This window comes from Dama dama, chromosome 25 (assembly GCF_033118175.1).
Source record: "Dama dama isolate Ldn47 chromosome 25, ASM3311817v1, whole genome shotgun sequence".
Lineage (NCBI taxonomy): Eukaryota > Metazoa > Chordata > Mammalia > Artiodactyla > Cervidae > Dama > Dama dama.
Window position 1 is genome coordinate 27,946,320 of NC_083705.1, and position 16,125 is coordinate 27,962,444.

General features: G+C 38.7%; 1 protein-coding gene across 2 annotated transcripts in view; it reads left to right on the plus strand.

The window, feature by feature from the left end:
* PDE4D (phosphodiesterase 4D) overlaps positions 1-16,125 on the plus strand; it is an 801,730-nt gene that overhangs the window by 428,901 nt on the left and 356,704 nt on the right. The gene's annotated exons all lie outside the window — the stretch shown is intronic.

The window sequence follows — 16,125 nt, forward strand, 5'->3', positions numbered from 1 at the left end:
AACTCCTTACCGTTGAAATCTGATAACAAGTTTCCAAATATGCATATCTAACTGCTGGGTAGGGTAAAAGCAATAGCATGTTTGTCTAAAGGATTTCAGACATCTTGAGAAATGCAGTTTAAGCTCTACTGTGTGATCTGCAGATATATTATGAAACTTGCCTTCTTGGCCTGCCAAAGATATTTTTGTTTTTATTGTCAATATGATCCTTTCCCAAATAGAACAAGCACTGGTATGTCTAAGAATTAGTTTTCTGTATATTTAAATGCCCTCAGTATGTAGTTCTAACCTTCTTTCATAACAAGTTTAAGAAGTGAGAATGACATCCTGAAAAGCCATTAAGGACCAGTCTGTTTTGAAGCTTGAGAGACAGTTGCTCATTCATTTGCTTTTAATTTGATTGTTAATTTACCAAATAATAATTAATTGTTTATATGTACTCTCTTCACTGTTCTGTGGGTCCTATTTTCTCTATCCATTTGGACTAAAAGTTCCTTGAGTTCAGAGGCTCCTTTCCTTGCAGGGGGAATAGCATTAATGCATATTTTTTTTTTTGCATTAATGCATATTTGATGAAACATCTTGCTACATACATTCTTTTAGTTGATATTACGCAACTGAGTTGGATTTCTACATGAAAAAATCAACTTGTGGTTATGATCAGGACCTATCACAGGCCAAGAGTCCAATGGAAAGTTAAGAAGCTAAGACAGCAGTTGGACACTCTGACCTCACATTTTCGGAGGTCTCTTAGTACTAAAAACAAGAGTATGCATTCAGTCACAGCAGTGTACTGACAATAGTGGGGAAAAAATGTTTATTGTATAGCTTTAAACTGTTATCAGACCACATCAACTCAAATTCATGAGTCACAGTATTTATGCATATGTACATACACACACATACACACATAGACATATACCCACACATTTAAATTCTAAATTTATCTTCTGAGTGATAGTTTCATTACATTAGCATCCCTGGAGTCAAAAGTATTAAGTTATTTTATGTAAACATTTAAAATACCCCACAGTTTTGCAGCCGAGCTTTTGTATTTCTTCATTTCTTTTTTAATATATGAGATCTTTAAAGCATGAAAGTAATTTAAGCTTATCTTGACCTTTGAGAGGCTTAAGATATAATTCTACTATTGAACCAACTGGCATAATGAGACGTTAGCCAAGATTTCTTGGTTGACTTTCTCGTTTACAAGTTTTGTTGTTGTTGTTGTTTAATAAACATAATTTTATTTTCTGTAAAATTCTCACATGTGTCCAGTAGAGTGTTTTTTTTTTCCTTTGAAAGATTGGATGGATATTATGCACGACACTGGTAATACTCTAATGTTAAGCTGGAATATTTGTCTCTCGTATTGCTTTCGCTCTCCCGTGGCATTCAGACTAAAGGAAAGCCAGGTCTGTAAAGAGTCTAATTTTTTTTTAAGTAACCATAAATCATATGTATTTGATGAGTGTTGATCCCTGCAAAGTACAACCTTGGGCAGTTCTACAGTGTTTAAAATAGATTTGAAAGTTGTTTTTCAACAGTGATGAGTTCTTGCCTTTTGTGGATAAAATAATATGTTTAGAGAAAGCCAGACATAATTAACATATAACTTATTAAGCTAAATTTGATTTGATGCAGAAAAAGAGACAGAAAAAGAGGATTACATTCTAAAGAGACTGGTTTTCCTCTGTGGCCCTAGAATGAGAGCCACACCTCTCATGTCTGCTTTAGAGGAGAGAGGGAAGGGAATGATGTGCTTCCGTTAGATTTGAGAAAGTAGTATCAGTGAGTGGACTCATGTTTAAATGTAGTTTAAATGTAGTACTTCAAAAACTGGGAAGAAAATTATCTTGGAAGCCAAGAAAGAACAAGGAGCTAGGACTTAGCAGGTTGGAGGACTCTGACAATTCTCCAAGGGAACTCTGGGACCTTTTGTTTTTTAAAAAAGGTTATTGTTTAAAATTATAGTAACTTTCAGAGAAACTTGAAATAGAAGGTTACTCTTCTAGAGATGGTCTTGTCTTCCAATCTGAACAAATCACAGAACTTTGTCTTTTCAAAAAGCAGTGTTAAAATGAACATTTTTTATGGGGTGACTATGGGTGGATGCTGTACCAATAGAAGAGACCACCATCAAACCTGCCTAGTCCTGCAGGGCAGAGGTGATTTTGCTAACCTCCCACAGACTAGAACAAAGTAAGTTCTAGTTTTCTTGCCCCTCACACTAATCAGTTCAGTTCAGTTGCTCAATCATGTCTGACTCTTTGCAACCCCATGAACCGCAGCACACCAGGCCTCCCTGTCCATCACCAACTCCCGGAGTTCACCCAAACCCATGTCCATTGAGTCGGTTATGCCATGCAACCATCTCATCCTCTGTCGTCCCCTTCTCCTCTTGCCTTCAATCTTTCCCAGCATCAAGGTCTTTTCAAATGAGTCAGCTCTTCGCATCAGGCGGCCAAAGTATTGGAGTTTCAGCTTCAACATCAGTCCTTCCAATGAACACCCAGGACTGATTTACTTTAGGATGGACTGGTTGGATCTCCTTGCAGTCCACGGGACTCTCAAGAGTCTTCTCCAACACCACAGTTCAAAAGCATCAATTCTTCGGTGCTCAGCTTTCCTTATAGTCCAACTCTCACATCCATACATGACCACTGGAAAAACCATCGCCTTGACTAGACGGACCTTTGTTGACAAAGTAATGTCTCTGCTTTTTAATATGCTGTCTAGGTCATGAGATATACTATATCATTGACTGCTGGCTAAAACAAACAACACTAGATAACTTTAAATCACCCTCTCTGCCCATCTTGGAAAGTTATATTCAAATCTGCAACTTTGATCTGGAGGCGTTTTTTTTGGTAGAAGATATTTGCAGGGACCGCTGGAGAATATGGTCTCTTAGCCACTCTTTGTTCCTACCAAAACTGAAGTGTAGCACATCAATGGCTGTCAAATTAAACCTCAGTTTGCCCACTAGAAAATGCTGGCTAGAGCCCAAGTCTTAAAGAAATGAGTCCTGGCAACAAATCAGTAAGCTGAGATGTAACTTTCTAAGTTTCACATTAGTACCTCCTATTCTGTGGCATTAAAAAAAAAAAAAAAAATTAAAGCTTTTCAAATGTAACAGATGTTACTATCTGTTCTTTTTAGCATTCTGTTCTATACCTCATATCATTCAATTTTTAGGGTAAAACAGTTGACTTATTTCAAATCCTCAAAGATGATGCTGTGAAAGTGCTGCACTCATATGCCAGCAAATTTGGAAAACTCAGCAGCGGCTACAGGACTGGAAAAGGTCAGTTTTCATTCCAATCCCAAAGAAAGGCAGAGAATGTTCAAACTACTGCACAATTGCACTCATCTCACACGCTAGCAAAGTAATGCTCAAAATTTTCCAAGTCAGGCTTCAACAATATGTGAACCATGAACTTCAGACATTAAATCTGGATTTAAAAAAGGCAGAGGAACCAGAGATCAGATTGCCAACATCCATTGGATCCTCGAAAAAGCAAGAGAGTTCCAGAAAAACATCTACTTCTGCTTTATTGACTATGCCAAAGCCTTTGACTGTGTGGATCACAACAAACTGTGGAAAATTCTGAAAGAAATGGGAATACCAGATCACCTGACCTGCCTCCTGAGAAATCTGTATGCAAGTCAGGAAGCAACAGTTAAAACTGGACATGAAACCACAGACAGGTTCCAAATCAGGAAAGGAGTACGTCAAGGCCATACATTGTCACTCTGCTTATTTAACTTATATGCAGAGTATATCATGCAAAATGCTGGGCTAGATGAAGCACAAGCTGGAATCAAGATTGCCAGGAGAAATATCAATAACCTCAGATATGCAGATGACAGCACCCTTATGGCAGAAAGTGAAGAAGAACTAAAGAGCCTGCTGATTAAAGTGAAAGAGGAGAGTGAAAACGTTGGGTTAAAACTCAACATTCAGAAAACCAATATCATGGCATCCGGTCCCATCACTTCATGGCAAATAGATGGGGGAATAGTGGAAGCAGTGACAGACTTTATTTTTGGGGGCTCCAAAATCACTGCAGATGGTGACTGCAGCCATGAAATTAGAAGATGCTTGCTCCTTGGAAGAAAAGCTATAACATACCTAGACAGCATATTAAAAAGCAGAGACCTTACTTTGCCAACAAATGTCTGTCTAGTCAAAGCTATGGTTTTCCCAGTAGTCATGTATGGATGTGAGAGTTGGACTACAAAGAAAGCTTAGCACCGAATAATTGATGCTTTTGAACTGTGGTGTTGGAGAAGATTCTTGAGAGTCCCTTGGACTGTAAGGAGATCCAACCAGTCCATCCTAAAGGAGATCAGTCCTGAATATTCATTGGAAGGACTGATGCTGAAGCTGCAACTCCAATACTTTGGTCACCTGATGTGAAGAGCTGACTCATTGGAAAAGACCCTGATGCTGAGAAAGATTGAAGGCAGGAGGAGAAGGGGACGACAGAGGATAAGATGGTTGGATGGCATCAACAACTCAATGCACATGAGTTTGAGCAAAGTCCGGGAGTTGGTGATAGGGAAGACTGGCATGCTGCAGTCCATGGGGTTGCAAAGTGTTGGACACAACTGAGTGACTGAACTGAACTGAAGAGGATGGGTATAACTGCCACCAAATAAGAGGAAAAGTGGTGGTTTAGGGATCAGTGGCTATACAACCCGCATGTGGTCAGAAGTCCAGAGGAATAATAATAAGATCTAAATTGTATTGAGGATTTAGTATGTGCCAGACAGCGTTTCCAGTACTCTCCGAATACATTATCTTATTTCATCCTACGAAACAACCCCGCAAGGAGGACTAGCATTATATTTACCTTACAGATGATGAAACTAGGCAGAGAGAGTTTAGGAAACATGCCCAAGTTTGCACCCTGTCCTAGAGGCCTGACTTCTAGTCACTTTCTCCCCTCCCATTTCTTGATCAGATCTTCTCATTGCCACACAGAAGTTCCATAATAAGAGGTGACATTCTGATAGACTTCGGAAAAGGCAATGGCACCCCACTCCAGTACTCTTGCCTGGAAAATTCCCATGGACGGAGGAGCCTGGTAGGCTGAAGCCCATGGGGTTGCGAAGAGTCGGACCCGACTGAGCGACTTCACTTTCACTTTTCACTTTCATGTGTTGAAGGAAATGGCAACCCACTCCAGTGTTCTTGCCTGGAGAATCCCAGGGACGGCAGAGCCTGGTGGGCTTAACTAGCTTCATTGACTGAACTCAGAACCTTCCTCTAAAGAATACCTTATAATTTGGTATAGAACAGGGTTTAATGATTGACCAAAATATAAAGTTATCAAATAATATCTGAACAGTCTTCTAACCTAATTGAGGTTGGCTTTAAGTAGTATTAAGCAGAAGCATCACAATATATGTTTCTTATGAAAGAAAAAAGGAGACTAATCAGTGAATTTCTGTGCTTCTGTCCTCTTCCTGGGTTTTGCTTCATTTGGTTCCATCTGGCTCATTTCATGTGGCCAAAAACATTGGTCCTGTGGTTACATTTTACTGCCAGAATGTTACTCGTTGGCCAGCTGTTCAGAGAAGCCAAAAGATTCTCTGAGCTACACAGGTCAACTTCATCTGCATCATGCCTATTTATTCCACTGGCATTGTCTTGAATATTGAATGGCATTCTTAATGATATTCCAAATTGTGAGTAATATTCGCTTAATTGAACATGAGTGAAATGGTTTCCTTATAGGCAACATTACAGCCATTATGATAACAACATGTTTAACAACCATCGCACATTGTGAAAGGTGGGAGAGGGGGATGTTATCAGAGGGAGACTCTGGCTTTAGAGCCAAATAGACCACACCTGAATACCAGTTTTGCTGCTTTCATTTTTAATAATTTATTTATTTATTGGCTATGCTTTGTCTTCGATGGTGCACAGACTTTTCTCTAGTTACTCTAGTTACTCAAGAGCGGGGGTTGCTCTCTAGTTGCAGTGTGTGGGCTTTCTCATTGCAGTGGTTCCTCTTGTTGCAGAACAGGGACTCTCGGGCATGTGGGCTTCAACAGTTGTGGCACATGGGCTCAGTAGTTGCAACTCCCAAGCTCTAGAGCTCAGGCTCAATAGTTGTGGTTCCCAGACTTAGTGGCTTTGCGGCATGTGGGATCTTTCTGGACCAGAGTCAAACTGTGTCTCTTGCTTTGGCAAGTGGATCCTTTACCACTGAGCCATGAGGGAAGCCGCTATGCTGCTTTCTTAACTGGGTAATTGCTTGACCTCCTTTAGCAGATTCCCTGTCTGTAAATGGAAAATACAAGTGTCTGCTTCAAAGAGCAGTTACATGGAATAGGTCCATGCCTACCTCCTCTTTAATAGCATTTTCTACATTTCCCTTACTGTTTCATCCATTTTTTGATGCTTCTTCTGTAAATTACTTCATTAACATTGGAGCTGCTCTTGGTTATAGAATAGCACAAAATAGCTCACCTATAAACAATTTTGTTATAAGCAACCAGCAAACAGAAAAACAGCCTCACCTTGATAAGACATGGTGGGGAGACACGTTGAGAGCTGGTTGGCTGTCCAGTCGCATTGTTGAGTTTGGAATGTCAACATCTTTACAGCTCTGAGACATTAGTCCAGCTATTTCTCCAGTTTGCCTTAGTTTCTCCATCTTTAAATGGGAGGGTTATGAGGATTGTATGTTAGTCAGAGGTCATGCCTGGCATGTAGACAATAGTAAAATTAATCCATATGGATAAGTTAATCCATACCAGAATTTAAGCTCCATATGGCAGCAAGTTTTGTCTTTGTTCCACCTCTGTATTAACCAGTACCCAGAGGGTGTATGGCATATAATAAATGCTTGATGTATATGTATTGAATGAATGAGCCAATTAGCCAATGTTTTTAGACCCCTGACAAGAGTAGGGGCATTCTGCTTCCTTTCCCTGTATCATGGAATAGAGGGTCAAAGCTGAAGAGACCCTGGAGTTCATCTGCTCAAACCTATCACCCAACATTGAAAAGCTTGAAGGCCTTTGTAGCTGTTGAGTGGCTGAAGTCAATCTAATGCAAAAGACAGACATTCCAAGAGCAACAAGTGTGCATACTACATTTCAAAAAGAAACCTTGAAATGAACTGGAAAAACAGAAGCTTTGTGCTGGGCTAAAGGAACACACTCTATAAGAACTAATGTGAACATGAATAAAGCACTTGAATGCAATCAGAATTCGGATAAAATATGGATACATTCATTCAGAAGCTGATTGTCCAATGCCGTTGATAAGCCTGGTCAGTGGCATGCTGGTAAATGTTAACAGCCAGCTCTCTGTGAAAACACCAGAAAAGTCTGTTTGTAGTATTTGCTGATTTCCAAGGCAAAAATTCTCCCACTAGCCCATTTCAAGCCATAGAGGTCACTAAGTATGGCATTGACAGGAGATGCCAAATTGTACATATAGGTGCAATAGACATGCATGACATCAGGAATGTAGATAATAATAAAATGTAGTCTGATTATAAAGTGATGCATTTTGAATATTTAATACCATTCTTTTCAACATAATTTTTTAATTGTAAGCTTATATAATTTAATTTTTAATAGTCATTAGATAGAACAACCAACTTAGAAATATATCTGAAAATTTAACACTTTGCTTTTGCCAACTAGTATGGATGGTTCTTTGGAGAAGGAAATGGCAACCCACTCAAGTATTCTTGCCTGGAAAATTCCATGGACAGAGGAACCTGATGGGCTACAAATCAATGGAGCTGCAAAGAGTCAGACCCGACTGAGTGCCTGAGCACACATATGGATGCTTCCAGCACAGCCCTATGCCTGATGCTTTGTCAGCCACTTAAAAATACTCACCTTGTATTAGAGACATAATGACAAGGAAAGTGGGTGGATCTTTGCTCTCATAAAGCTTATTTTCTAGTGGAGGAAGGCAGAAAATAAGCAACAAAATAAAATAGGGGTTGGGATGGGAGATTCTGCCTGGGGAAACCATATATCCATGGGTGCATTTGCAGTCCTAGGCAGACAAGGTGTAATTCAGATTGCACCAAGTGGATGAAACTGTATGGGTGCTGACCTCATTACTGACTGTGTTTTTGATCAGATAAGACTCCAGTCTCTTGAGTGAGTTTGCCTTGGCTTCACCTTTATTGTAAAAAATATAAGGAAATATCAGGAGGAGACGGAAGAGAAGGGGCAGTTTATACAATCCAAGAATCTATACTAGACACACACACACACAAGGAATCCAAACATAGCAATAAAGATAGTCATCAAATCACAAGAGAAGAGAACAAAAGAAGAACAAAAAAACCCTACAAGAACAACCCGAAAACTATTAACAAAGTGCAGTAAGAACATATATTCAGTAATCACTTTAAATGTAAATGCAGTAAATGCCCAGTCAATGTGGCTGAATGGGTACAGTGTATTTTGAATTACATTTTTTTCATCTAATCCTCAGAAGGTAGAAAATATTGAAGCAAAAATCAGAAAGTAAGTTAAAAATTGATAGCAGTAGTAGCACTGAAACACATGTATTACCATATGTAAAATAGATAGCCAGTGGGAATTTGCTTTTTTTTATTTTTAGTATTATTATTTTTTTTTTCCAGTGGGTTTTGTCATACATTGATATGAATCAGCCATGGATTTGCTTTTGACAGGGAGCTTCAATCCGGTACTCTGTGACAACCAGGAGGGGTGAGATGGGATAGGAAGCGGGAGAGAGCTTCAGGAGGGAGAGCACATGTGTATACCTATGGCTAATTCATGTTGATCTATGGCAGAAACCAACACAGTGTTGTAAAGTAATTATCCTCCAACTAAAAATAAGTGGACTTAAAAAAATACTACTTCTACTGCAGTAGTATGTCATATAGTAATACCTTTTTTTTTTTTTGATGTGTCTGTCCATGTCACATGTCCACATTCCTGCCTGAAACATGGATGTAATAAGCTAAGAGTAATTATGTGATGAATTTTTGATTTTCAAAGTTAATCATACAAATGTAAAATCTTGGATTAGAAGGAAAGCTAGCCAGACCAATCTTTTCTCTGGCACATATATTTTTTGGATGGTGCCTGTAAATAATGCTTGTTGCTCGATCCCTTGTGGCAGTTAACTTGTCCTTAATTGATTTGTAGATTATCCACTGAAAATTGTTATGAGTAACACAATATAATGGCAGAATATGTTTATATAGGATAACAAAGTAGATTGGCCTGAGGAGAGATATAACTCAGTAAAATATCCTTGGTTTTCAGAGATGTCTCTTTTCACATATGGCAGTGTTTAGATAGTAAAAACTAGCTGAATCTGATTAGTGTTCTCATACAAAGGGAAGATTGATGTCCTGTTTAAAAATCACATTAGTTTGATGACGTAAATACATTCTTTAGTGAAAGGGTGGTCACTTTAGGGGAGAGAAAAACATAACAAAATCCTTCTGCCATCTTTGGGTTGTACTTGACACAGAGCTCTCATCTGTGGGTTCCACAAAGTGTGACCACCCTGATTGCAGATGAACTAGGAGGAAAACATTTTATTACTCCCATAACTACTTTATTTCTATAATCTTACTGTTTCCTAGAAAATGACTGGATAGTTCCCTGCCATGGCTTTCCTGAGCTCTTTGCCATAAAGTTCAAAATATCTTGAGCACAGGTGGTTGTCTGCTGCCAGTGGGCATGGCTTTGCCCTGTCTTCCCTTGAGGAGGATAAGCCTGACCCTTACAACTTCTGACTGTATATGCTGCTTTCCTAAGCTTTGGCTGAGATACTGAGGGATGTGAAACATCAGGTTTCTCCTGCTAAAGAAATCCATGTGAGCTGAAGAAACAAAAACATCAAAGAACTCTAACTTGTAGAAACGCCAAAAAAGGGGAAGAAGTTATTGACTGCAGAGACATTATATTGTGTTTTGGAATGAACTTAAAATGCTTAATGTTTGTGTTAGCCATGTATGACTTTTATAAAGAGTATCTTGCCTTCCCAGTGTTGGTTAAAAGGGGAGGGCCTCTTTTGGTTTTTTTTGGTTAAGTTATTTATATGTAACTCTCAGCACTCTATGAGACACTAATTGATATATGATAGGTATGAATGTGCTACTGGGTAAGAAAAAAAAACTGCTGAGCCAATTTTACTCAGATAACCAGTAGTCAGCTGCCAGGGATACCAGCTCCCGAGGATACTCCGTCATGCTCATCTCCAGTCACTATAATTCTAAAGATAACCACTATCCTGACTTCTAAGAGCATAGATTTGTTTTGCCAGTTTTGTGCTTTTTATGAATGAAATTATACAGTGTAAACTCTTCTGTTTTGGCTACTTTTGTTCACCACTGAGATAGTGAGATTCATTCCTTTTTACGTAGTTATAGATTGTACATTTTCATTGTCACAGTGTTGCATTGAGTAAATATACTGCAGATTACTATTGTTGGTAGATACTTGGGTATTCCAGTTTCAGGTTATCATGAATAGAGCTGCTGTGAACATTCTAGGATATATCATTTGTTAAACAAATGTGTGTGTGGTGTGTCTAAGTTTGTGTTCATACACATAAGTTGGATATATCCCAAGGAGTAGAATTTCTGGGTTGCAGGTTATATGTATATTTTTAGATATTCCCAAATAGATTTTCAAAGTGATTGTACCATTTATATAATCCCCAAAGCAATGTTCCATTTTTCCACATCCTCAGCAATGGAGTATTCCATTTTCAATGACAGAATCTTAATAAAGCATTGCTTAGTTATAGCAATGTCATCTAATGCCTTTTATTTATGGAGATGGATCTTCTAACTGAGTGACCTGTTTTTCCAGGAATAATATGGGTAAGAGATCTTCACACTTTATTTCTCCCCATGATGAATAATACATAACTGTGAAATAAGTGACTATTATAGGAAATTTGGCCTTTTGTGCAGAAATAGAACTTTCCCCCTCTCTTTGACCCATATTTCATTTAAATCTATGGTCTTATTCTTACATTTTATCCATATTTGTCAACCCAATATCATCATTGTTAGCAAAACCAATATAACCCTTTATTCTATTTGAAATTTTCCAACTTCTATTTTTATTTCTAGTTATATATCCTGTGTTGTGTTTGTCAGCTTTTTTCTTCCTTCAATTATTTCTTGGAAAAGTTGTTTTGGTTGTTTCCTAAGTCAGTTTAACCTGTTTAAGCATGCTAGTACGTAGACAATATAAGTCAAGATACAATAAATGTGTATTATTTTTTTCACAGATTTCTTTTTTCAGTTCATGCACTTAGAGCAGTTGTTTCTTTTGTTCTCTTTCCTCTTTGTCATTGTTTTTTTAATGTCAAGATTCTGGTGACATATATCACTGCCTCTAAAGTTCGTCATAAGTTGATCGATGATATCAGCCTTACTTATGTGTTATCAGATAAGCAGGCTGACTCAGGTTCAGTTTCTACCATGTCAAAATGTAATCAGAATTTCTAGGCAATGATTGGAGAGATGTCAGTTCAGTTCAGTCGCTCAGTCATATCCAACTCTTTGCGACCCCATGGACTGCAGCATGCCAGGCTCCCCTGTCCATCACCAATTCCTGGAGCTACTGAAACTCATGTCATCAAGTCAGTGATGCCATCCAACCATCTCATCTCCTGTCATCCCTTTCTTCTCCCACCTTCAATCTTTCTCAGTATCAGGGTCTTTTCCAGTGAGTCAGCTCTTCGCATCAGGTGGCCAAAGTATTGGAACTTCAGCTTCACAATCAGTCCTTCCAATGAATACTCAGGACTGATCTCCTTTAGGATGGACTGGTTTGCTCTCCTTGCTGTCCAAGGGACTCTCAAGAATCTTCTCCAACACCACAGTTCAAAACCATCAATTCTTTGATGCTCAGCTTTCTCTATAGTCCAACTCTCACATCCATACATGACTACTGGGAAAACCATAGCTTTGACTAGACGGGCCTTTGTTGGCAAAATAATGTCTCTGCTTTTTAATATGCTGTCTAGGTATGTCATAGCTTTTCTTCCAAGGAGCAAGCATCTTCTAATTTCATGGCTGCAGTCACCATCTGCAGTGATTTTGGAGGCCAAGAAAATAAAGTCTGTCACTGCTTTCACTATTTCCCCATCTATTTGCCATGAAGTGATGGGACCATACACCATGATCTTAGTTTTCTGAATGTTGAGTTTTAAGCCAACTTTTTCACTCTCCTCTTTCACTGTCATCTGCGTATCTGAGGTTATTGATATTTCTCCCAGCAATCTTGATTCCAGCTTGTGCTACATCTAGCCCAGCATTTTGCATGATGTACTCTGCATATAAGTTAAATAAGCAGGGTGACAATGTACAGCCTTGATGTGCTCCTTTTCCTATTTGGGACCAGTCTGTTGTTCCATGTCCAGTTCTAACTGTTGCTTCTTGATCTGCATACAGATTTTTCAGGAGGCAGGTCAGGTGGTCTAGTATTCCCGTCTCTTAAGAATTTTCCACAGTTTGTTGTGATCCACACAGTCAAAGGCTTTGGTGTTGTCAATAAAGCAGAAGTAGATGTTTTACTGAAATTCTCTTGCTTTTTCAGAGGTGTAACTGGATGTTGGCAATTTGATCTCTGGTTCCTCTGCCTTTACTAAATCCAGCTTGAATGTCTGGAAGTTTATGGTTCACATACTGTTGAAGCCTGGCTTGGAGAATTTTGAGCATTACTTTGCTAGTGTGTGAGATGAGTGCAACTGTGTGGTAGTTTGTACATTCTTTGGCATTGCCTTTCTTTGGGATTGGGATGAGTGCAATTGTGGGGTAGTTTGAACATTCTTTGGCATTGCCTTTCTTTGGGATTGGAATGAAAACTGACCTTTTCCAGTCCTGTGGCCACTGCTGAGTCTTCTAAATTTGCTGGCATATTGAGTGCAGCACTTTCACAGCATCATCTTTCAGGATTTGAAATAGCTCAACTGGAATTCCATCACCTCCACTATCTTTGTTCATAATGATGCTTCCTAAGGCCTACTTGACTTCACATTCCAGGATGTCTGGCTTTAGGTGAGTGATCACACCATGGTGGTTATCTGGGTCATGAAGATCTTTTTTGTATAGTTCTTCTGTGTATTTTTGCCACCTCTTAATATCTTCTGCTTCTGTTAGTTCCATACCATTTCTGTCCTTTATTGTGCCCACTTTTGCATGAAATGTTCCCTTGGTATCTCTAATTTTCTTGAAGAGATCTCTAGTCTTTTCCCATTCTATTGTCTTCCTCTATGTCTTTGCATTGATCACTGAGGAAGACTTTCTTATCTCTCCTTGCTATTCTTTGGAACTCTGCATTCAAATGGGTATATCTTTCCTTTTCTCCTTTGCCTTTTGCTTCTCGTCTTTTCTCAGCTATTTGTAAGGCCTCCTCAGACAACCATTTTGCCTTTTTACATTTCTTTTTCTTGCTGATGCTCTTGATCCCTGCCTCCTATACAATGTCACGAATCTCCGTCCAAGGTTCTTCAGGCATTCCATCTATCAGATCTAATCCCTTGAATCTATTTGTAACTTACACTGTATTATCATAAGGGATTTGATTTAGTCATTGATTTAGGTCATACCTGAATGGTCTAGTGGTTTTCCTTAGTTTCTTCAGTTTAAGTCTGAATTTGGCATAAAGAGTTCATGATCTGAGCCACAGATCAGATCATGTGTACATGGAGTATATACATGTATATACATGGAGAGATGTAGCATATATAATATCTGTAGGTTATATACCTTGAAGCTTTCAAAATCCAGTCCTAATGCTCTCTAATTGGTGGCATATAAGGTAGAAAAAGAAGGAAAGCTAAGGCAATATAAATGTATTCTAGAAGGCCCATGACATGAAGTAATATATAGTTTATTATCAGACAGATACTTGAAATCATGAACTGAAAAGTAAGTTTTAGAAATTGGGGAAGAAATTAAGATTTTATAACTTTATCTTTTAAACTTTAGTCTCTACCTAGTGGGCTTTGGATGCTATTATATTTAAATCTTACTTTTAGATTCTTCATAAATGAGGTTTTCCTTAAAATTAATAATCCTCAGAACTGATATTTCCCAGTGCCTAAGTAACTCCCTGGGTCTGGTTGGAAATTGTGTTAATTTTTTCAGGTCAATGTTATTTCCAATATAAACCAAATAGCAGCTTTGAATGGCTAATTGTTTAATCAGTGATAAATTAAAATTTATTATTGTGCCATGGTAAAGTCCACAGGATTCATTTATTCAATATATCAACCTATCAAACGTTTCAGCCAAATTGCTTTAAAAAAGCAGCACAACTAATCTTTGTTTTCAACTCCACGTTGTCCTGTCTGCTGTCAAGGAGATAATAAGATACAAAATGTCTAAATTCAGAGAGAAAGAGGATCACTAGGCACAAGGATCATGGTCTAAGTAGATAATCAGCCTAATCATTGAATACACACTGACCTACCTGGCGTGATGGAGTTCAGCCTCCACTGGGGGATCTTATTCTGAGGCGGTACCTTACAGAACAATCTGACAGCAAAATAAAACGTGGGGAAATAAACAAAGCACACATTCTGTTTTTCCGGCTTTAATTTTGGTTTGGAAATGCTTTACCTTTCTTCTTTTTTTTAAATCATTTTACTGTATTTGAGTCACGAGGCATGGGTTCGATCCTTGGGTCAGGAAAATCCCCTGCTGGAGAAAATGGCAACCCACTCTAGTAATTCTTGCCTGGAAAATCCCATGGACAGAGGAGCCTTGCAGGCTACAGTCCAAATGGTCACAAAGAGTTGGACACAACTGAGCACCTAAGGATTGTATTTAAATGAATATCGAACATAGGCCCAGCACCAGAAACTGTGAGGAAATTTAGTCTTTTGCTGAAAAGAACAATGCAACTTATAATCAAAAACTAAATTCTGTGGCTTAGGCCAGTGCCTCTCAAAACTGAATGTTCACATTTAATTCCTGGGGATCTTGTTAACATGCAGGTTCTGATTGAGTAGGGCTAGGCTAGGGCTACTGCATCCGCATCTCTGGCAAGCTCCAAGATGGTGCCGATGCTACTAATCCAGTTGGAGTAGGAAGGAGTTTTAGGATATAGACGTTTGAGTAAATTTTTTTCAGACAGAGTAAATTTTGAAAATAAAATACAGGTGTCTTACTCCATGTGAAATCAGTAAAAAAAAAAAAGTCATCCTTTAGTAGAATCAAAAGTAGTCCTAATTCTTACTAGTGTAGGAGAGATTTCATGATATAATAAATGGATCACAAACAAAATATTTAGACATGGAAAATAAACCATTGGGAATTTTGTAAATACTTATCTACAGCTTTTAATCGTTTGGTCACACTGCAGGGCATGTGGATTCTTAGTTCCCTGACTAGGGATCAAACCCACGCCTATTGTATTGGCAGCTTAGAATATGACATATCTAGGCAGCATGTTAAAAAGCAGAGACATTACTTTGCCCACAAGGGTCCTTATGGTCAAAGCTGTGGTTTTTCCAGTAGTCACGTATGGATGTGAGAACTGGGCCATAAAGAAGGCTGAGTGTTGAAGAACTGATACTTTTGAACTGTGGTGTTGGAGAAGACTCTTGAGAGCCCCTTGACTGCAAGGAGATCCAACCAGTCAATCCTAAAGGAAGTCAGTCCTGAATATTTGTTGAAAGGACTGATGCTGAAGGTGAAGCCCCAATACTTTGGCCACCTGATGCGAAGAACTGACTCAATGGAAAAGACCCTGATGCTGGGAAAGATTGAAGGCAGGAGGAGAAGGGGATGACAGAGGACAAGATGGTTGGATGGCATCAACAACTCAATGGATATGAGTTTGAGCAAGCTCTGGGAGATGATGCAGTCCATGGGATTGCAGAGTCCGATACGACTGAGCAGCTCAACAACAACAGCTTTTAATGGTTTGCTCCTGGTTGACAGAAATAGTCTTAAGATGACACTATTGAGAGGAGGATGGGTCTGAAAAATTAAGAACATAAGTGGTTTTTCTTTCTGAAATGTTCAGAATGAGGTTGCCAAGCCACCTGCTTTTGCATCAAAAAGCTAATGAATTTTTGTTTTCCATGACTGGTATAAGTAAAGTGACTGAAAGAGTCTTGAAATG